The 25047-nt window shown below is 38.9% G+C and overlaps 1 non-coding gene across 1 annotated transcript; it reads left to right on the top strand.

The window, feature by feature from the left end:
* The first annotated feature begins 3525 nt into the window (after positions 1-3525).
* On the top strand, positions 3526-3632 carry LOC142504655 (small nucleolar RNA R71). The gene has a single exon (XR_012804281.1). It is a non-coding gene; the product is annotated as a small nucleolar RNA R71 (small nucleolar RNA).
* The last annotated feature ends 21415 nt before the right edge of the window (positions 3633-25047 follow it).

Below are 25047 nucleotides of genomic sequence, written 5' to 3'. Positions count from 1 at the left end.
CATGGAGTCTGCACAAATCTTAAACAAGAACGGTTTCTCCCAAAAATAATATTTCACGTCTGAAAAGAATTTCTTTCTTTGGTGAAACAATAAATTAGGTGGAGGTGTGCCAGTGACAAGAAAATTTGCAAAATCGGCATACCAAGGTTACGCATTTACCTCAAGCAATTGTTCATCAGGAAACCAGTCATCTATATCATCGTCACTGCCCTTAATTTCAACATGCTCAAGCCTAGACAGGTGGGGTCAGCAACTACATTTTCCACACCCTTTTTATCTCGAATTTCGAGATCAAATTCTTGCAATAATAAAATCCACCTAATTAACCTAGGTTTCGCATCTTTCTTAGCAAGCAAGTATTTTAGGGCAGAATGATCTGTATACACAGTTACTTTAGACAGAACAAGGTATGAATGAAATTTGTCAAAAGCAAATACTATAGCAAGCAATTCCTTTTCAATAGTAGCGTAATTCAATTGAGCATCATTTAAAGTCTTACTTGCATAGTAGATGGTATGAAATACCTTGTTCTTCCTTTGACCCAGCACCGCACCAACAGCTGTATCACTAGCATCGCACATCACCTCAAACGGTAGCTCCCAATCAGGGACAGTCAGAACAGGTGCTGTCACCAAGCTTTCCTTGAGTATCTCGAATGCATGTAGACAAGTAGAATCAAAATTAAATTCAGCATCTTTCATCAACAAAGAGGATAAAGGTTTAGCAATTTTGGAAAAATCTTTAATGAAACGCCTATAAAAACCAGCATGCCCTAGGAAACTTCTAACTCCTTTTATTGATAAAGGTGGGGGTAAGTTTTTGATTACTTCCACCTTGGCTTTGTCAACCTCAATTCCATTCTCCGATACTTTGTGTCCTAACACAATCCCCTCTTGAACCATAAAATGACATTTCTCCCAATTCAACACCAAATTGCTCTCCTCACATCTAACTAACACCAAGTTCAAATTCTCTAAACATTCATTAAATGAGGAGCCAAAAATAGAGAAGTCATCCATAAAGATTTCAAGGAAATTTTCAGTCATGTCATGAAAGATAGCGGTCATGCATCTTTGAAATGTTGCAGGTGCATTGCATAAACCAAAGGGCATACGCCTAAACGCAAAAGTACCATAAGGGCAAGTGAAAGTAGTTTTCTCTTGGTCCTCATGTGCAATTGTGATTTGATTGTATCCCGAGTATCCATCTAAAAAGCAATAAAATTCATGACCTGCTAATCGTTCAATCATTTGATCGATAAATGGCAAGGGAAAGTGATCTTTACGGGTTGCATAATCTATGCATACACGCCAACCCGTAACAGTTCTAGTGGGAATCAACTCATTTTTTTCATTAGTAATAACAGTAATCCCACCCTTTTTAGGCACACATTGTACAGGACTTACCCACGCACTATCAGAGATAGGATAGATAATACCTGCATCCAGAAGTTTAATTGTTTCAGCTTTTACTACCTCTTGCATCTTTGGATTGAGTCTCCTTTGTGGTTGTGCTAGAGGTGAGTATTTATCTTCCATCAGAATTTTGTGCATGCAGATCGAAGGACTTATCCCTTTTATGTCCGAAACCTTCCAAGCGAACGCTCCTTTATGCTCCTTGAGAACTCCCAAGAGCTTACTCTCCATATCATCTGTCAAAGAAGAGGAAATAATAACAGGCAATTTATTATTTTCTCCTAGATATACGTACTTGAGATGTGGAGGTAATGGTTTGAGCTCCAAAGTAGGTGGCTCCTCTAGGCTTGACTTTTGAGGCATTAAATCTTTTCTGTCTCCCAATTCCTCTAGTCTAAGCCTCACTTGCTTTCTCCAAGGTGGAATGACATTCAAATGAGCTACCATCTCCATCTTTTCCTCGTCTAGCTCGTCCTTCTGCTTTTCAGTAGTGAGAGTGGCCTCCAATGGTTCTTTCAATCCATCCTGAATAAAATCACAAACAAGCGAATCCAAGACATCAATACGAAAGCAACTATCATTGTGCATTGTGTGCTTGAGAGTATTGAAAACATCAAAAATAATTTCTTCTTCTCCAACTCTCAGTCTCAATTTCCCCTCCTCAACATCAATCAGTGCTTTCCCTGTAGCCAGAAAAGGTCTCCCTAGGATTAAAGGCATCTCTAAATCTTCCTCCATGTCAAGTACCACAAAGTCTGCAGGAAAAATAAACTTATCCACTTTCACCAGAACATCTTCGATAATCCCATGTGGATACTTGACAGATCTGTCAGCCAGCTGCAACGACATCCTAGTTGGCTTGGGTTCACCTAATCCCAGTCTCCTAAACACAGAAAAAGGCATCAGATTAATACTCGCACCAAGATCACATAAAGCTTTATGAAAATTAATGTCACCAATAATGCAAGGTATCGAGAAACTCCCTGGATCTTTTTGCTTCGGAGGCATCTTGTTTTGAACTAAAGCGGAGCAATTTTCGGTCAAATTCACCGTCATATGATCTTCTAGCTTCCGCTTATTTGCTAAGATATCTTTCAAGAATTTTGCATAACTTGGCATATTCAATAAAGCATCAGCAAAAGGAATGTTAATATGCAATTTTTTAAATATCTCAAGAAATTTACCAAATTGTGCATCTAATTTAGCTTTCTTCATTGCTGCAGGAAAAGGTGGAGGGATAACAATTTTATTCTGTGCAATAGGTGTAGATGTAGAGTTAGAAGACTTACCTCCTCGATTTTTCACCTCATCCTCACCGTGCTTGGTCTTTTCCTCATTAGACCCGAGTGTTTTTCCACTACGCAATTCCACCGCCTTCACATGTTCTCTTGGGTTAGTTTCCGTGTTGCTTGGTAAAGTTCCTTGCTCCCTATTAGCAATCAACTTAGCCAATTGTCCAAGTTGATTCTCTAACCCCTTTATGGATGCATCTTGGTTCTGAAATCTCGTCTCTGTTGCAGAAATAAATTTAGTCATCATTTGCTCTAAATTGGACTTCTCCTCCCGAGACGGTTCTGGCTTGAATCCTTGGTGCATCACATATGGTGGACCTCTTTGTTGGCGATGTTGGTTGTTTTGACCTCCCCATGAAAAGTTTGGGTGATTCCTCCATCCCGGATTATATGTGTTCGAGTAAGGGTCATTTCTAGGACGGTTCTGGAATCCCACTTGTTTTACCGGTGCTCCCTCAGGCACATAGAATGGGTTGCCATCTTGGCAATCCTGCACATCATGCTCACCTCCACACTTATCGCAAAAAATTTCTTGCAGACGCATAGCCGACCCACTCATGCTCATCCCATCAATCTTTCTATTCAAAGCCTCTAACTGTGCTGAAACCGCCGACAAATCATTAACTTGATTAACTCCAGCACCTCGTCTTTGCCTATCAGACTGAGGATGATAGCTACTAGCAGCCATCTCCTCCAATAACTCATATCCTTCCTCCGCCGTCTTTCTCAGTAAGTTACCACAGGCAGCAGCATCTATCATAGTACGGTTAGGAGTAAGCAGACTGTAGTAGAAAGTTTGAACAACTAACCCAAGAGGCAGCTCATGGTGTGGACATCTCCTCAACAAGTCCTTGTAGCGCTCCCATGCCTCGTAAAGTGACTCTTGCTCATATTGAGCAAAAGTAGTAATGTCGGCTCTGAGCTTCATAGTCTTCGACGGAGGAAAGTACTTGATCAGGAACGCCTTTGCCATATCTTCCCATGTAGTAATAGACCCTACAGGCAAACAGTTTAACAACGACTTAGCTTTATCTCTCAGTGAAAATGGAAATAAACGCAAACGAATAGCGTCATCAGACACGCCATTAAACTTAATAGTATCAGAAATTTCAAGAAAGTCAGCTATATGAGAATTAGGTTCGTCAAGTGCACTTCCCCCAAATTGGACAGTGTTCTGAATCATCTGAATGATAGCTGGCTTGATCTCAAACTGATTAGCTCGGATGACTGGTCTTACGATGCTTGGACGTGCTCCATCAAGAGACGGCTGTGCATAATCCAACATCGGTATACGCCTTGGCTCCTCTCTTTGTTGATCGCCTTCCATTCTTTCCTTCGCTCTTTGCTGCTGTAGTCGACGTCTAACTGTGCGTTCGATCTCGGGGTCAAAAGGCTCAAGCTTAAACTCGAGTGATCTTCGCATGCACCACAAGAAAAATCTGCAACACAATGAGAGTATCAAATAACAATAAAATAAATAATACTAAAGAATTTAACTGAAAAATAAAAAATTGTGAATCAACAGTCCCCGGCAACGGCGCCAAAAACTTGATCGAGCAAAACTTTCACAGTGAATAATCCCAAAATTTATTTTATAAATGAAAGCTCGATTTAAATATCGCAAGTGCACGATAGTCAAGTTATAATAAACGTAAGTAAATACGAGTATCGTTCCACAAGGACTGCGTTACACTATTTTTATTTTCAATTAAAATTTCTTTAGCAACGATAAATTGAGTTGATGATTAAACTAATGTAAAGTAAACAATTAAAATAATTAAAATGCAAAGAAAACGTGTTCAAGAACGCAATGATTAATTTGGATTAAATCAAATGAGAAATGAATTTGTTGGGAATTATCAGTTCACCTACCGCTCGTGTTTAACTAATTACACTCGACTTTTACTCGTGCGTTCGACGGAATTCCCTAGACTAATTAATATACTCTGTCGAGCTATATTAATACTAATAAAAAACATGCAGTACTCAAGTGTCCTCAAATATTTAACAGTTCAAGATTGCATTACATTCTATGGAATCCACTAGCTTTCATTCGGGTGAACTATCACTATCGACACGTACCCAATTCCGTATATCTACTAAAATTGTAAATCCGTGGTTTATACTATTTGATCGTATTGTTAACTATTCTATCGAACTCATCAACAACATGAAATAATCAAAGGAAGTTAGCTAGGCTTCGATTGAAACACGAAAGAACAATAGCATAAACAAATCACTAATAAAAACGTCGAGAAATAATGTTCAACACCGAGTACGGGGTAGGATCCCCTCAAATCCCAACAAATCTAGAGTTTAGCTACTGAAATTCATGATAAAAACCAACAATCAATGTAAGAAATAAAATACTGAATAATGAAAATACTAAAGATGACGATGGATGACGGCCACGACGCGTGGAAATCTCGAGGTCTTCGAAATCTCCTTTGCTCCTAGCCTCCTCTCCAAGAAAAATGATGAAAAGTCTGATAAAGATCGAAAAAACGGCCGTTGCTCTCGTGTGTTAGGTTATAGTGTAGGATAGAGTCCCTAGAAATTTGGAAACAAATCTTTCTCAATCTCGCTTCTCGCTAGGGCGGTATATTTTGACCGCCCTAGCGAGAGGTCCTCGAATAAGCTTCCTCGAGCATGTCCCTGGTTTCGCTGGGGCGGTCACTTTTGACCGCCCTAGCGAGACACTTGCGCAAAATAATCCTCGGCCAGACCACAATGCTCGCTGGGGCGGTCACTTTTGCCCGCCCTAGCGAGACCTCTTCGATATTATGCCAAAGTTTCTCCCACTTTTTGGTTCAATTCCTACAAAATAACCACAGAATACACGAGATTATCAAATGCTCAATAATGCTAAAAAAATTGCAAAATTCAACTAAAACAAACTAATATGATGCATGAACGCGACTCAAAACCAACACTAAAAACACGTAAAAACGAGTCCTATCAGCTTCAGATTTGTATTTCATCAAATACACATACCCATACCTCGAAAAGTCATGTCCATGCTTAGTGGTAATGCTAAGTGGACTGCACACATCGGTATGGATCAAATCCAATAATCCTTTGGCAAGCTCCGCGTGGCCCTTGAAGGGAATTTTGGTCATCTTTCCTTTTAGACAAGATTCACAAATCGTGAGAGAATTAATATCAGACATATCAAACATGCCTACTCCCACTAGCTTGTTCATCATACTTAGGGAAATATGTCATAAACGAGCATGTCATAATTGTGCCAAATTTAGAGTATCTTGTTTTCGTTTTTTTTTTGTTTTTATTGCTTGGATATTGTTTAGTGGAATATCTTTCAATTTTAAGTTATAGAGATTGTTTTCAAGTTCTCCAATACCAATTAAACATTCATTCTTGTAATTTTGCAAACACCTTTGCTAAATAAACAAGAATATCCATTTTTATCAAGCATAGAGATGGAAACAATGTTTTTCACCTAATCAGGTACAAACAAAAAATATCTTAAAATCAACTTAAAATCATTGTTCAAAAGCAATTAAACATCTCCAATAGCCTTGGCATCAACTCTTGCTACATTGCCCATCCTCAAGAAGGTTTCACCTTCCCGTAGTCTCCTACTTCTTCCCATCACCTGCAAATCATTACAGAGATATGAGCCATAGCCGGTATTTAATACCCAAGAAATAGAGTTAATTGAAACGTTTATTTCAATGTAGAACATACCATTTCCAGAATCTTTCTGGGAAAGATATTCTCTGCAGTTACGCCTCCAATGTCCATGCTTCTTGCAGTAATGACAGTCATCAGCAGTCTTGTAAGCCTTAACCGGTATGGCTGCCACAGCGGGACTCGGAGTTTTCCTCTTCAAGGGCTCATTCTTCTTGAACGTTGGAAAGAACGCTTCTTTCCCTTACCATGTGGACCAGTCTTCGTACCAGATGAAGAACCCATATAAAGAACCAACTTCTCTTTCTTGATGGTGGACTAAAAGGTAACAAGCATATTCATCAACTCCTCAAGGGTAGGCTCCAGCTTCTTCATGTTGAAATTAACCACAAAAAGATCAAATAAGCTAGGCAGCGACAAGAGCAACACGTCAGTGGTCAACTCCGAAGGCAACGTAAGATCCATGCCAACGAGCTTGTCCTTAAGCCCAATCATCTTTAGGCCATGCTCATGGACCGAGGACCCATCTCGCATGCGTAAAGTGATCAGCTCCTTGACGGTAGCATGCCTAAGAGGCCGTGTTTGCTCACCAAAGAGCTCCTTGAGATGCAAATGAATGTCAGGAGCACTCTTTGCATCCTCAAAACACCTCTGCAGCTCATCCTTCATAGAAGCCTGCATATAACACTTGGCTTTCAATTTATGGTCACACCAATCCTTGTAAGTCTGCAATTCCTCAGGAGTGCAGCTAGTCGGAGCCTCAACATGGGGCGACTCAGTAAGTGTATATGCTATCCTTTCCGAATTCAAGACGATTTTCATATTTCTTAGCCAATTGAGGTAATTATGTCCAGTTAAAACGTGTTTGTCGAGTATTGTAGATAATGGGTTGCGAATCGAAGACAATTGTCAAATTTGTACTGAAAAGTAAAAAAAGATAAATGTTAATGACTATTTTAAAATATTTAGTAAGATATAAGGTATATACTTTTACTTCATAAATTTGCACTCCAACTGTTTTGACATTTTTCACTACCCTCTAGTGAAAACGGTAATCCCCTTTCCTCAGTAGGTACGTAAGGTCCAATTAGCAAATTATGATCCCGAATAATATCAGCCAATCATAATTCCTAAAAGGTAGTTTCCAATTGCATCTCCATGCAACTTTTTACGTAAAATTTTGTCTCACGTTTGATTATGACCCAATAATATGACGTCGTTCATCTTTACATGTCAAGCCTTACCTGTAACGCCCCGAAAATTTAAAGGTCCACGCGAACCAAATACACACAAGTTATTAAATTCCTTTGTATTTTACTTAAATGTTTTAATTGCATGGATTAAATTTGTTGCGCATATTAGCATGTTTAAAATATATTTTTTTACATGGTTGCATTAAAATGTATTTTTAAAGGTTATTCGAGTTGCGATCGAAGAACGGAGACCAAGGGTGAAAAATAGAAAAAAATTTATTGGTTAATTATTTTTAATTATATAAATTAAGGGTGATGCTTTTACTTATTTTTGAAAATATGGGGTTTTGAGGTGATTTTATACGCCGAGACGTAATTTTTATCAGTGTTGGTTTTTCAACAAAAATGCGAATGTTTTGGCAACCCGGTTAATAAATTCACAAACTTTACAAAAAAAATTATTTTAAACAAACACTAATGGGTTAAATGAGCTTAATGAACATTGTTAATGGGACTAATCTAGCAATTAGTGTTTGGTTAGGATTTATTTTATATTTAAAGTTCCAAACCCCACCCCTTGCCCTCATAATCCCACGCCCCACTCCCATTTTCAATCAAAACACCGCCCTTTACAAATGTCACGGCAGACACATCAAAATTTGAAGGAAATGCATTGAATTGCTAGAGTTTTCAAAACTGTCGTCTCCTCGTCGTCGTTTTCAATCGTCAACGGTTATTCGTGCGTAAAATACGCAAAGGCACGCCATATTCTTCTTTTTACTCATCATTCACACCATAGTAATTATTTAAAATCGGTTTGCATGGAAAAAAGTTGCAACATGAAATATTTTCGGTTTTATGTCATATGCCAATTTTAAGGCTTGAATTTGAGGAAAAATCATGTTTGTTATGTTGTTAAAGGGTCTGCCATGATTAGGAATTGTCAGGGGTTGTTTTTACATGTTTTAAAGAGTCCTAAATCACAAATCATACTGCACACGTACGTAGCAGAAGCTGGAAACCGTAGGCATCAATTCAGAGAGGAACCGTGGGTTTGGTTTGGCTTGTTCTTAATGCTATGGCTCGGTTTCTATGCATGGGGTCACAGGGCTAGCCAGGGACGTGGTTGAGTCTAGGGAAGAGTCCTAGCCACGCTAGGACTCGTATATCAGGGGCTAGGAGGAGTCCTAACCAACTAGGGCTTTACCTGAGGCGCACATGGGAGTCGCGCACTTGCAGCAGCGCGCAAGGGGCTCAGGGCCTCGGCCAGGGGGCTCGGGCTGGGCTAGGACATGGGGTTAGGGTCCTAGGAAGGTTCTTGAGAGGTTGGTTTAGGGGCTGGGCTCGTTGGTCAGGTCATAGGCACAAAAACGTTGAGTTAAAACGCATTAAAAATGATTAATTAGAGAATAATTAAAATGTCTAGTATTTAAGCTAAATAAAATTATGAGAATTTTAATTTAAGCTTAAATAATTATTTGGGACATGTTATAGTCAAGAAAATTAAGAAAAAGTCAAAAACGTGAAATTTTATGTCTAGGGGTAAAACGGTAATTTTACACCCGAAAATTAGTAAACGTCATGGCAGTGCTCTGAATCCTGTTTTATATGCTAATAAGATTATTTTAAATGTTTTTGAATTTTATAATGTTGAAATATTTATTTCAAACGTTAATGAATTTTTATGATGAAACGATAAAGTTAAAAGATATGTTGCATGCTTGTTTTTAAAAGAAAAAGATATTGAATGCATGATTTTTATAAAGTGATAAAAATGTAAAATATTTGAGGAGGTGCAATAATTGTGACTATTGAGGATATGAATGGGGATATCGTGAGGGTAAAGGCCCTAGAGGCAGCCCATTTATGGGAGAAGGCCCCAGAGGGAGCCCGACGATCGTATTTCCATTCGATTAGGATAGGCCAAGGCTCAGTTGAAGGGTGAGAGTGTCGCTGATGGCCCCGTTGTCCAGTACTATGGTTATATGTAGATGGATCCATCGACTTTATGAGGAAAAGGAATGTCACGATTAACGATCTGAATCCAATAAAAAGGAAAAATGTATATGCTCAAGATGAAAGGATATATGATATGAAAGGATAAAAAGGAAAATGTTGATGTTTAAGTTATGCATGATCATATAGATATGTTTATGAGGATATGAAAAGGTTTACGAAAATGTTTATGAAATTGTTTATGTTTAAAGTTGATGCATCATTATGAAAATATTTTTATTTAAAGTTTATGCATCATGAAAATGTTTACGAAAATGTTATGTTTAAAATTTAAGCATCTTCATGAAAACGATATTTTAAGTACAAGTATTTTCACTGTTATATGTGATCTGTATATGTAGTACTTGTTATCAAGATTATGGTGTGTTGAGTCTTTAAAACTAGGTGTGATTGATGCAGATGATTATGATAATAATGTTAATGGAGGTCTTGATGGTTGATCTGACTGGACTGAAGGTGCACATAACCCGAGGACCGACGCTAGTTTTCCGCACTAGTTATGAATTATGATTTAAGATTATGTTAAAGATATTTTATGACTTTTATTTTTTTATGAGTTTTTTTGAGAGGTTATAGTATGTGCTATACTTTTTAAATAATGTTTTTAGGTTGGTAAAACGTTTGACGATTTTATACTTTAAACTATTTCATTTGGATTTTTAAATTTCAGTTGGTTGGGATATTTCAAAATGCTGTCAAGGTAATTTTAAAGTGTCAGTTGGTTGGGTTATTTCAATATATATATATTTTGAATTATGGAGATTAAGGAGAAAAAAAATTCTAATACTTTTTAAGTAAAACGAATAGCATACGTTTCATTACCCGTTGATGTTGAACCTTAATGGACGGTCGCCATGAGTTCCATCAATAATATGAGCCGAAATCATGAAAGTTCCACGTAGTTGACATCACCATGTCAATGGATAACCAAGTTTTCGGTGTCTAGGGCTCCCTCAATAATATGAGCCGAGCACTGAACACGAGTAGCATTCATCATGCATCCATTGTCGATGGAAAACATGAAAATTATAAACACCTTTATAATTCCCTTTCTCGGGCTTGTATTAATTTTGAATCTTATTCAAAATGAGGGTTTTTAATTTTGAAAGGTCTCATCGTTAATTTTTTGTTTAAAAGCTCGCCATGTTTGATTGTATGTTTGCCGGATTCATACAACTTTGTTATTATCATAATAATAACGCACATCCTCATTATTTATAATATAACGTGCATATATTATAAACAGTAAATTAAACAAGGATGATTAATCGCCCCAAAAGCTAATGGCTCGTGTGAGCCAAACACGGGCCTAGGTCCAACCCTAGGGAATGCATGGGATGCAAATGCACAATTACATAAACCTCCAATATTTACATGTCTTCGATCTTCATAATCATCATGGCCCACCATCTTCCAATCTTGATCTTCCACTATACTAATATTTATAAAAAAATATCCATGAAAAATAGAGATACATCTTATGGCGTGAGAACGGGCTATAAACCAAGCCCACTTAAAAATTGCTAATTATTACAATCATTCAACACAAAATATCCTAGCATACACCTAGCGAATTGGGCTTGGGCTTTTGATCATCCTTCATGCATAAAATCACATATCATACACCATCAATTATTTATCACAATAATAAATTGATCCATTATTATATATCTTGATCCAATCACTAACCGCCATGAATATAAATTAAAGCAACAAAGTAAACAAACTCATTTGTTTACTTTCTAATTAATTTATTTATAACCGAATTTCTTGTAAATCATCATTTACTATAAATAATTAAAGTCCAACTTCAATTATTTATTTTATATAAAATATGTACAAATTTTGTAGATTTAAAATTAAGGGCCCAATAAGACATTTTTCACCAAAAATATTTTGCCCAATTTAAATTTCTCAAATTATGTTGACCATCTAATAGCCCAACAACTCAAGGCCCATGACACTTTGATATTCCAAAACACTTTTTGAAACCCTAGTCATCATCGTCGTTGCCGAATTCCGGCCAACATGCACCAATTTTTTAATATATTTAAAATAGGGGGTTCGGGCAGCCCCAAGGGTTGCCCTTGCTGCCAAATATGGGTAGCAACATGCTACCCGAAAATGGCCTCGGCTTGTAGCAATGATTATCTCATGCGGTTAGAAATTGTACTAAATATAATATCATGTATTTGCTACACAAAATAGTAACCTTAGCTCATGATACCAGTTGAAAGGGGATCGGTTACGGTGCTCGGAAGCGCAACGGAATTTTCGAAAATCATGTTTTTATATATGAAAACCAAGCACCCACTAGTGTATGTAGCAAATACCAAAAATACAAAATGTCATACATAGAGTGTTCTACAAATTTTATCTATCAATCACAAAGGATTGATGATGCCTTCAACTAAGTTGTTAAACAACTTAGCTCTTCAATGGGTAGACAATCTACAAGCTTCCTATGAGCACTTTTTGCTCAAAAATCAAGCTCACCACCAACAAGAAAGATCCCCTCTAATTTTGCACTGGAAAAATTAGAAAATTAGAGAATTTTTCTTTGAGGAGGATATGTTTTTCTCAACACTTGAAGAAGTAAAAATTGAAGAATGAATGAGGACAAGTTTCGGCCATGAGGGGTGTGGGAGAGAGAAGAAGGACTTTTATTGGTGCTTGAAAAAGGTAAAAGTTGCATGTGCATGTCATGCCTAGTTTATTGAAAAAAATTGTCTCCAATCTTTCACCTCCCAAGCATGCAATTTTATTTGGGCTTGTAACAATTACCAAGCCAATGGAATTTTATTTAATTATCTGAAACACATTTGAGACCATTTAAACTTTACTTTATTTTATTCAGGCCCACTAGTTGAATAATTATGTTCTGTTGGGCTCTACAAGGCCCAATATTATTTAATTAAATCATCACTTGAATTAATTTAATCATTCGGACTCTACTAGGTCCACTAGTGTTTAATTAATTCAACACTTGAATTAATTAATTTAGTCCATGATAATGTTTATGAAAATCACAATTTTCAAATACATTATTTATTTGAGGCATTTTTTAATTTAGGACACTTCCACAAATTAAAAGTTAAATTCCCATAATCTTCTTATAGAAGTCATACTTCTATTTTTATTAACGCTTATAAACTCCTTTATAAGTCGTTCAACACATTAAACTATTTTTCTTGTCAACAGGATCTAGAAAGTTATCACTTGTGTGGCCCTCAATGGTTCATTGATACAACTATCAGTGGGTTCACATCTCAATGTGATTCGGACTAAACATGTCCTTATATGAGCATGCCTCAATTGCTCCATTCTTACTTATCAACTCCTTGATAATAAGAACGTTAGATCTCAAGTCTGATAGTACCCAACCAATCATGTTAAACGCCTAGCAGCATCACTTACATGATTCCCTAGGTATCAAATGATAGTGCCTGCAAGAATCATTCTATTATGATTAGCGTACAGTACGGTCCTTTCATCTCATATATCCCGATCGATTCGACAACTATTGGTAAATCGAGAGCTGTCAAAGAATCGATATTATGTGTCATGTCGTAGTTGCATCGATGGTGTAATCTAAGAAACCCCTTTCTTAATTACCACCAACACTCTGATCAGAGATTTCAAACTACTTACACATGAGATCACATAGGATATCCATACCCGAAGGTAAGCGGTGAATCCCCGACTACAATGCATCGACTCCTATATGTTTCGACAGAACACCCAACCTTGCCACCTAATGACCCCATATGAGTCGGTAAACAAGTAAAAGTGCAATGCTAGCATGTAGAGTCACAATGTTGTCCCGAGTCATAAGGAATAATGGTGTACAACCATAAACTAGGACGTTTCCACTCGATAAGTGAGAACCACTTGGAAAGTCCTTTATGGAGGGTTGTTCAGTGCACTCTACAAAGAGCACCTATCTACATGCTCGGACATCACAATGTCCCCTACCAATGAAACATGGTACTCACATCGCAGATACTAGTCTCAAACTCAAGCGGCCTTTATCCTTCTTAATGGAGGCCTAATCGACTAGGAACTGTTTATAATATACAGTATTCCAAATATGAGTTTCATGTTACTCATCATATAAGCATCTCATATTCTTTCTACTATTTGTATATTCAAGGACTTTATCTATGCAACAAGCATGGGTATATAGATAAAGATGTGCCAAAACAATAATTTCAAATATTATTAAAATAAAGATTGTTTATACATAGAGTTTAAACATGAACCCTCGGCCAACACTTGGCTCGGGGCACCTATTCTAACATGGATTCGATTGGGGGTCGAGAACAGCGAAGGCCATAGGGTTGGTCTTGTATGCGTGAGTCAAGTGTGGTTGGATCAGAGGATTGGAGCGTTGTCGGGGCTGGTTTGGGTTAGTTAGGAGTAGGGTAGAAGGTGGCATCGATGTGTTTGGACATTTTTCTGTCGTGGGGCTAGCGCCGCGGCACTGCACTTTAGGCGCCGCAGCGCTTGGTCTTTGATCATGTAGCACTGTAGCGCTGATGTCAGGCGCCTAGTCGCTAACCAATCGAGTGCCTAGGTGCTAATTAAGCGCCACAGTGTCAGCGCCTAGGTGCTAGTCCAGGGTTTGAGGAACTTTTAGTTTAAGCACTATTGGTTCATTTGGGTATTGGTATGTTGTTATGACCGAGAATAGTGAGGATTCGATTGGGTCATATGAGGTGGGATTATGAATATTCTTTGAATTTGGTTTAAAGGTGGTCGTCTTCGGGTCGAGTTAGTAGTATTGGCGCACGTTTTGACATGTTTTAAATGTTTTATGTTATCATGAATATGACTTTTTATGTAAATATGGATAATACGCTGCATGCTTTATTATAAGAAAAACTTATGTATATGTATGATTTTATTAAGTAATGAATATGATGAGATGTTTTGAAGGATGGGAGTTGGTTGTGACTAATACCATGACACGACGAAATGTAAGACAAGGGCTCAGTGGACGGGTAATGTTGTCGTTGATGTCCCCGTCGTTGGGTACCATGGTTACACATAGATGGATCCATCAACTAACACGATGATACGAAAGTCACAACTAATGAACAGAATTCAAATTAAGAAAAACAAACACGTAAATGTTGTTATGATGTGATATGATGAAAATATTTTTGCTTCAACAGGTTATGATTATGCATACGACTTTTACGATCATGAAATGTATTTTCATTATAGTACTTTTCATTGTTGCTTGTTATGTATATGTACTCGTTATAAAATTATATGTGTGCTGAGTTTTTAGACTCACTTGGTGTGAATGATGCAGTTGAGCATATCGATGGGGAGGCTGGAGGCGTCGAAGACTGAATACGTGGGGTTGGATGTGCGCACACTAACCCGAGAACCTTATTTCTTCCGCACATCATGTTTATGAGATAGGAATGTGTTGAAACATTTCATTGTCGCAATCTTGATTTTGATGTTAACATAACTTGTTATTTTGATTCTAATGATTTTACCTAGGTGCGCAGAAACTGGAACTGATCAAGATTCTAACTAATCAGTTATCGAGCCAAAACTGAAGCTATCGAGAAGAAAACTGAAAGCGCCAACTGATCGCCCAAACAGAACCAGTTCAACTGATGTATCAAAAGATCATTTCAACTGATTCTCCAACTGATAGGCAGTTCAGCAGAAGACCTTCAAAAGCCTGGTCAGCTGATGAAGAGCTCAAATGGTGAAAAGTTAAGCTGACCAGTTCAATTGAAGCAGAAAAATCAGTTCAGCTGACAAGCCAACTGATTTTACCAAACCAGTTCAAGATCAGTTCAACTGACTAGTTCATAAGACAGTTAGGAATCAATCAGTTTGCAGAATACGACAACTTACTCAATGGAATCTAGTTGTGCGCACTGAGGAGAAGCTTTTGTCCAGTCAAAGGACAATAATAGATGTTGTACTAGTGTTTAAAGCCAAAAAGTTCCAGAATGGCTGTCGGAAAGTACAAGACAAATATCGAGGAACGGATTCAAACTGTAACATTCATATTTGACGAGTTTTGTGTACGGTCACATTTCCTCTATAAATACTAGACCAAGATCATCAATATAGATGTGGAAAACACAAAAGTCTGTGAAGATCAAAAAAAGAAAAAGAAAAAGGGCATGCCAATTGCTTAGTCTAGAAGAAAAATTCTCAGTGTGTGAAAACACTTTCGTGTTGTATTCATAGTTTAGTTTTCAAACACTCACACACACAATCACTCACACAATCATAAAATTGGGCGTAGTGATAAGTTGAGCGAGTCTTACACAAAGACAATAAACTTGTGTATGTAATCTCTGACACATAGATGTTAAACAAGTGTTGGCTGGAAGGTGCTGTCTTCAGTCTAGACTAGAAGTTCAGTTAGGCAGTAGGGTAAGTCCTAAATTGAGTAGGTTTGTACAAATCTTTGTATAAATCAAAGCCTTCTAGTAGAACATACCCGAGGTGGTAGAAGGGGCGACGTAGGAGTAGTTGAAGTCTCCGAACATCCATAAACATATCGTGTGTACTTAATGTGAGGCCCGGGGCCGAAGAGGACGGGGGGTGATCGTAGGTGCCATGAGGTTGCACGGACAATGAGCGGCTCCTGGCAGGCTTCTAGGTGGAGGGAACATGAATGAACCGATTCCACACCGGAATGAGAGGGATTCCGAGACTGTTCAATGTAATGGACTGTACAGTTGAAGAGGGCTTAAAAGATTTGGTATGTACTACTCATATCAAGAAGGTGCATCTTCTTTTCGGTAGCTCATCACATAAGAACTCCAAAGTTAAGCGTGCTTGACTTGGGGCAATTCTGAGATGGGTGACCTCCTGGGAAGTTTTCTAGGGTGCGTGTGAGTGAGGACATAGGTACGCTGGAAAGACTTGTCTTGATACAGTGAGCACAGTCGTCGAATCTGGGGCATTTCAGTTGGTATCAGAGCCGACCTCTCTTAGTACGGTATGGTTCGGGGACGAACCAAGCGGAAGCTGGTGGGCATGTGAGGCCCGGGGCCGAAGAGGGCGGGGGGTGATCGTCGGGGCCATGAGGTTGCACGGAGAATGAGCAGCTCCTGGCAGGCTTCTAGCTGGAGGGAACATGAATGAACCGATCCCACACCTGAATGAGAGGGATTCCGAGACTGTTCAACGTAATGGACTGTACAGTTGAAGAGGGCTTAAAAGATTTGATATGTACTATTCATATCAAGAAGGTGCATCTTCTTTTCGGTAGCTAATCACATAAGAACTCCAAAGTTAAGCGTGCTTGACTTGGGGCAATTTTGGGATGGGTGAGACCTTCTGGGAAGTTTCCTAGAGTGCGTGTAAGTGAGGACATAAGCACGCTGGAAAGACTTGTCTTGATACAGTGAGGACAGTCGTCGAATCTGGGGCGTTTCACTTAAATTTTTAACTATTGTTTTCAAACTGATTTGATCAGTTCGAGCTGTTATCAATTCAGTTTTCACAATAACTGAACCGATCCCCCTTATATCAGTTAATCAATTTACACAAGTTAAAAGCTTTAAACTGATTAGCTCTATTAACAAAAGATTATTTCAAGTATTTTTCGCTTGGTTTAAAACCAAACTCGATCTAATTCATCGTTGTTTACATTCTTAGAACACGAGCTATTGCAGCTCATTGAGAATATTGTTTTTGAAGAACCTTCAAAGGTGCTCGAACCGATCCATCAATTGGCATCAGAGCTAGTTGTTCTAAGAAAGACATTTGAAAGCTGATATTTTAAAATATATTTTGATCAAATAAAAGTTGCACTGTAAAATCCTTAGTAAAAATTTATAATATTCAAGCTTGGAATAATCGCAAGTGCTCAATGTCAAATAATAATATAGTATACGAGAGTACGAGTATCGTTCCTCTAGAGACTGTATTTCGCAATTTTTGTTCTCAGTTATTAAAATCTTTAGCGACGATAATTTGGATGAGGGTTTACTACTATAATGATTAAATAAAAACTCAATGAAATGGTTCAATGATTAAATAATGAAATAAATAAGCTATAATGATTGATTAAAGTTCAATGAGAAATGAATTTGTTGGGAATCTCGGTTCACCTACCCCCTGCTCTACTTAATTCGTTCGACAATGATCTATGCTTTTAACGAGATTTCCTATCCAATTGAACAGGTCCTCTCGAGCTATGTCAAACTAATTCGACTCAGTGAAGTAATTAAAGTTCTTTAATTATTTATAAAAGGTGAATTGCATGTAGTTCTATGAAATCTCCTAGCTTTCGCCCTACCGGACTATGACTATCGACGTGTATCCGACTTCATATTTCTATGTAAATTGTAAATCCACGGATTATGCTACTCGTTTCTATCATGGACCATTCTCTCGCACTCACTCGCAACATGAAATCGTTATTAAAGTTGGCTACGCTTCAACAACGCACTAAAAATAATAGCACAATCAAGAATAAATCCAAAGTCGATATATAAATTAACTAAAGTTGATTTCGGGGTAGGATCCCCTTAAATTCCAACAAATAATGAAAATTAACTACTCGATGTCATGATTAAAATAAGCAAACAATGTTTAAACAAGAAGAAATTAAATTAGAAATACGAGTCGTGACGAAAATGCGAAGAACGGTGCCCGGAAATCTTCACTCCAAGCCTTGCTCCAAGATTTTTCTCTTTTTCCCAAGCTCCTTGGCTACTGAATAATCCCTGAAAATCGTGCCTAGGGTTGTTTTTGTAAAGCCACACTTGGCAACTTCTTCCGGAAGGAAGAAATAATCTTCCATATTTTTTCCAAATTTAGTACCGCTAAGGCGGTAAGATTCTACCGTCCGAGCGCCAACTCATCTGCTTGTGAGGTGCGGCCCTCGCGTTCGAGCGGTAAGATTATACCTCCTGAGCGCTGAGTATTCTATATTGCACTCTTTGAAATGCACATCTTGCGCCCGAGAGGTAATAGCGACCGCCCGGGCGCCAACTCTTCTGTCCAAGGCTTTTGGAAATCCACCATTGCGCTCGATCGGTAATATTCTACAGCCCAGCGCCAATCTTTCTGCCATGTGTCCTTGTGGCTTGCCTATTTATGTCCCTATCTGGTCACTTAACCTGCAAATTAATCACGTATGAGTTAAAAAAGATTATATGAAATTGCTAATTCTAAAACGAAAAAAATGTATATGAAATGCACGCACACACAATGCAAACATACAAAAAATTAATGAAATAAAACACGTAAAAAATAAAACTTATCAACCCTCACATATGACCTTTTTCTTGCCCTTAAGCGAAATAGGTCACAGACCTCAACTAAGACATAAAATAAGACACCAAATAAAAGTACTAATCAATCAATTCAAAGGCGAAACAGCAACTGGAGTTTCATGGCTCTGCGGGTTTTTGAAATACATCCCATCAATCATATCATAACATCCATTAACGCACCTTTCAAAGCAACACATAGCATTTTTATTTGGACAGAAAATGTGTTCATGTGTGTGATGTGGATTCCACTAGCTTGTGCTTCAGATAGTTTTATTTACAAATCATGTGAGTCACCAAATCAACAATTCAACGCAAGTTTTCACTCTCCTAAGTTCTGTTTCTATTTGTGACCAACCAGTAAACACATTGTAGTAGAATTTCATGGTTGCGCAACAATATTAAAGGGGTAATGTCAACATATGCTCAAGTGGTCCAAAAAGATTGGGTGTACACTGATCATTTTCATTATGCACTTTTCAGAATTTTCATCCGACATTCCTCAACGTCTTACATCTCCATCTTTTCATCCTAGGGATAGGATTTCATCCCTTTTTGGCTCCCCCAAACCTTGCATTCCCTTTTGTTTTCCACTTCTGTTTTTTTTTTTTTTTTGAATAAGTGCATAGTTTTCTCATGTGTACTCCCTAGGCTCTGAATATAAGGCATGTTCATTTATTTTGCCTAGGGATGAATTTTCAGGTTCTATTCACGATTGAGAAAAAGGGTATTCCAGGTTTACTTAAGTTTTCTACTCACGTTCATTCTACTGGTCAGTCACTCTTTTCAACAGACATTCATTCAAGTTCTACTTGCTTTCATGTCCCTCCAGTTTCCCCCAAATTTTTTTTTGAACTCGACTTTCATTCGCACAACTACCAAAACCCAATCTATGTGCATATAAAGATTCAATGTTTATGCTACAGGGGTATTAATAACGAGCGATAAGACTAAGAAACATGTAATTCATGAAGTCCAACATCATCATCGGCTACCAATCTGTCCCGACCCCCTCATACTAAATGTGTGCAATGTCCTCATTGCACCAAATACTAGAACACATAGACAACAAATAGATGCAGGACACAGAAACAAATGCAAAATAAATTACATAATGAAAAAACAATGATAACATAAACATAATGCAGCAGAAAAAAAAATGAAACAAAGGGGAAACAGTTAACTTCCCTGATCAAGGCTCATCCTAATCGTGTTCTGATGGTGGAACTCCAGATGCATCCCTTTGCTACTGATAATAATACAGAAAATGGAAAGGGGGGATGAACAACGGAGGTGGTGGTATGGGCACTGGGTCAACTTCCCCTTGGACGAGCATAGTGCGCATCATGGACTCGACGTAGGCGAAATGTTCATTAAAGCACGTGTTGACTCGATCCTAATGAGTCATGAAGGCAAGAGTCTCATCCATCTTGTCGTTTTGGGACCGCCACCGGGGTTGTGGTTGCAGGCGTCGTGGTGCAGCGGTGCTCGATCGACCTTCATCTCCCTCGTGAGTGGTGAAGTCAATCCGCCGCTTAGCATTTTTCCTTTGTAGGTCCTCCACACAAATATCCTTCATCGGCTGCAGCAACTCCTCGTCATCACGGAACACAACCCCTGCCCTCGCACACAACTCCGAGATGATGGAAGAAGAGACCGATGTGACTGTTTTGAACACTCATCATGATCTGAGAATTTATAAGATTGCCCACACTAATTTTGTACCCTTCGGTCAAGGCAGACATTAGCACCGGCATCATCCTTCTCGCCACAAATAGATACCACAGGGCAATATGAGCTTTTAAATATTTCTCATCAAAACAGCTTGGCGATCCGCCAACGGTTTCCAAGTCGCGCCCAGATGGCACAGTGCCTCGAGTATCATATCATAATTTGGGTCGGTTAACAATGCCTCGCATCGAGAGTCATCAACTTTAGTCGTCTCTAGTAGTGCATTTATCGTAACGGAATGTCAACCTCTAACAAAAACCTTACCTTCTGCCCCCTCCGCCACATTTGCATAGAAGTCTCTAACCACCGATACCGCCGCCACACTAGGTTGATCTCCAAATTTTTCCTATACCCGCCTACCTAACTCCACAAGAGTCCCTAAGTGTCTATCCTCAAATTGCCTACGAAATCCTCTCTCGGCTATCGGGTTTCTATGAATTTTTGCATGATCATATCAAGACCGAGCCGTCTCATTCACAAATCGAGTTATGTCAAATGAAGATGAGGAAGAGCCAGGATTACCTTTAAATTTCTTGGGAACCATGACAGCAGGCGATGGAGATGATGAATTGTGTTGTAGAAGGTGACCAAAGAGAAGATGCTGCTTGATTCTTACGGAGGAGGGCGAGTCACGCCACTTGAAACTTGAATTGAAAGATGTTTGCTGCAAAAAAAAAAAACAAGAAGGAGGCACGGGTGAGTGTAGGGTTTGGGGAGAATTTCGTGCAGAGTAAAGGGGAAAAGAAAAGGGGCGCCTATTTAGAGACAGTCACGCCCGAGCGGTAAGATTCTACCGTTTATGCTACTCGTTTCAATCACGGATTATGCTACTCGTTTCTATCACGGGCCACTCTGTCGAACTCACTCGCAACATGAGATTGTTATTAGAGTTGACTACGCTTCAACAACACACTAAAAATAATAGCACGAAGAATAAATCAAAAGTAGATATATGAATTAACTAAACTTGGTTTCAGGGTAGGATCTCCTTAAATCCCAACAAATAATGAAAATTAGCTGCTCGATTTCATGATTAAAATAAGAAAACAATCTTTAAACAAGAAGAAATTAAACTAGAAATATGAGTCGTGACGAAAATGCGAAGAACGGTACCCGGAAATCTTCAAATCTTCACTCCAAGCCTTGCTCCAAGCTTTTTCTCTTTTTCCCAAGCTCCTTGGCTACTGAATAATCCCTGAAAATCGTGCCTAAGGTTGTTTTGTGCAGCCACACTTGGCAACTTCTCCCGGAAGGCAGAAATAATCTTCAACTTTTTTTCCAAATTTAGTACTGCTAAGGCGGTAAGATTCTACCGTCCGAGCGCCAACTCATCTGCTTGTGAGGTGCGGCACTCGCGTTCGAGCGGTAAGATTATACCTCCTAAGCGCTGAGTATTCTATATTGCACTCTTTGAAATGCACATCTTGCGCCCGAGAGGTAATAGCGACCGCCCGGGCGCCAACTCTTCTGTCCAAGGCTTTTGGAAATCCATCATTGCGCTCGATCGGTAATATTCTACAGCCCAAGCGCCAATCTTTCTGCCATGTGTCCTTGTGGCTTGCCTATTTATGTCCCATTCTGGTCACTTAACCTGCAAATTAATCACGTATGAGTTAAAAAAGATTATGTGAAATTGCTAATTCTAAAACGAAAAAAATGTATATGAAATGCACGCACACACAATGCAAACATACACAAAATTAATGCAATAAAACACGTAAAAATAACACCTATCAACAATCTCATATGACCTTTTTCTTGCCCTCAAGCAAAATAGGTCACAGACCTCAACTAAGACACCAAATAAAAGTACTAAACAATCAATTCAAAGGCGAAACAGCAACTGGAGTTTCATGGCTCTGCGGGTTTTTGAACTACATCCCATCAATCATATCACAACATCCATTAACGCACCTTTCAAAGCACCACATAGCATTTTTATTTGGACAGAAAATGTGTTCTTGTGTGTGATGTGGGTTCCACTAGCTTGTGCTTCAGATAGTTTTATTTGCAAATCATGTGAGTCACCAAATCAACAAGTCAACGCAAGTTTTCACTCTCCTAAGTTCTGTTTCTATTTGTGACCAACCAGTAAACACAATGTAGTAGAATTTCATGGTTGCGCAACAATATTTAAGGGGTAATGTCAACATATGCTCAAGTGGTCCAAAAAGATTGGGTGTACAATGATCATTTTCATTATGCACTTGCCAGAATTTTCATCCGACATTCCTCAACGTCTTACATCTCCATCTTTTCAGCCTAGGGATGGGATTTCATCCCTTTTTGGCTCCCCCAAACCTTGCATTCCCTTTTGTTTTCCACTTCTGTTTTTTTTTTTGTTTTTGAATAAGCGCATAATTTTCTCATGTGTACTCCCTAGGCTCTGAATATAAGGCATGTTCATTTATTTTGCCTAGGGATGAATTTTCAGGTTCTATGCACGATTGAGAAAAAGGTTATTCCAGGTTTACTTCAGTTTTCTACTCACGTTCATTCTACTGGTCAGTCACTCTTTTCAACAGACATTCATTCAAGTTCTACTCGCTTTCATGTCCCTCCAGTTTCCCCCAAATTCTTTTTTGAACTCGACTTTCATTCGCACAACTACCAAAACCCAATCTATGTGCATATAAAGATTCAATGTTCATGCTAGAGGGTATTAATAACGAGCGATAAGACTAAGAAACATGTAATTCATGAAGCACAAAATCATCATCCGCTACCAATCTGCCCCGACCCCCTCATACTAAGTGTGTGCAATGTCCATATTGCACAAAATACTAGAACACATAGACAACACATAGATGCAGGACACAGAAACAAATGCAAAATAACTGACATAATGAAAAAACAATGATAACATAAACATAATACAACAGAAAAAAATGAAACAAAGGGGAAATAGTTAACTTCCTTGATCAAGGCTCATCCTAATCGTGTTCTGATGGTGGCACTCCAGATGCATCCCCTTGCTACTGATAATAATACTGAAAATGGAAAGGGGGATGAACGGCGGAGGTGGTGGTATGGGCACTGGGTCAACGCCCCCTTGGACGAGCAAAGTGCACATCATGGACTCGACGTAGGCGAAATGTTCATTAAAGCACGTGTTGACTCGATCCTAATGAGTCATGAAGGCAATATTCTCATCCATCTTGTCGTTTTGGGACCGCCACCGGGGTTGTGGTTGCAGGCGTTGTGGGGCAGCGGTGCTCGATCCACCTTCATCTCCCTCGTGAGTGGTGAAGTCAATCCGCCGCTTAGCATTTTTACTTTGTAGGTCCTCCACACAAATAGCCTTCATCGGCTGCAGTAACTCCTCGTCATCACGGAACACAACCCCTGCCCTCGTACACAACTCCGAGATGATGGAAGAAGATACCGATGTGACTGTTGTGAGCACTCATCATGATCTGAGAATTTATAAGATTGCCCACATTAATTTTGTACCCTTCGGTCAAGGCAAATAGTAGCACCGGCATCATCCTTCTCGCCACAAATAGATACCACAGGGCAATATGAGCTTTTAAATATTTCTCATCAAAACAGCTTGGCGATCCGCCAACGGTTTCCAAGTCGCGCCCAGATGGCACAGTGCCTCGAGTATCATATCATAATTTGGGTCGGTTAACAATGCCTCGCATCGAGAGTCATCAACTTTAGTCGTCTCTAGTAGTGCATTTATTGTAACAGAATCAAACGGTACAAGTCGACCTCTAACAAAAACCTTACCTTCTGCCCCCTCCGCCACATTTGCATTGAAGTCTCTAACCACCGATACCGCCGCCACACTAGGTTGATCTCCAAATTTTTCCTATACCCGCCTACCTAACTCCACAAGAGTCCCTAAGTGTCTATCCTCAAATTGCCTACGAAATCCTCTCTCGGCTATCGGGTTTCTATGAATTTTTGCATGATCATATCAAGACCGAGCCGTCTCATTCACAAATCGAGTTATGTCAAATGAAGATGAGGAAGAGCCAGGATTACCTTTAAATTTCTTGGGAACCATGACAGCAGGCGATGGAGATGATGAATTGTGTTGTAGAAGGTGACCAAAGAGAAGATGCTGCTTGATTCTTACGGAGGAGGGCGAGTCACGCCACTTGAAACTTGAATTGAAAGATGTTTGCTGCAAAAAAAAAAAAACAAGAAGGAAGCACGGGTGAGTGTAGGGTTTGGGGAGAATTTCGTGCAGAGTAAAGGGGAAAAGAAAAGGGGCGCCTATTTAGAGACAGTCACGCCCGAGCGGTAAGATTCTACCGTTTATGCTACTCGTTTCAATCACGGATTATGCTACTCGTTTCTATCACGGGCCACTCTGTCGAACTCACTCGCAACATGAGATTGTTATTAGAGTTGGCTACGCTTCAACAACACACTAAAAATAATAGCACGAAGAATAAATCAAAAGTAGATATATGAATTAACTAAACTTGGTTTCAGGGTAGGATCTCCTTAAATCCCAACAAATAAT

This window comes from Primulina tabacum, chromosome 9 (genome assembly GCF_025594145.1).
Source record: "Primulina tabacum isolate GXHZ01 chromosome 9, ASM2559414v2, whole genome shotgun sequence".
NCBI classification, from domain to species: domain Eukaryota; kingdom Viridiplantae; phylum Streptophyta; class Magnoliopsida; order Lamiales; family Gesneriaceae; genus Primulina; species Primulina tabacum.
This window is presented reverse-complemented; position numbering and strand designations above follow the sequence as displayed.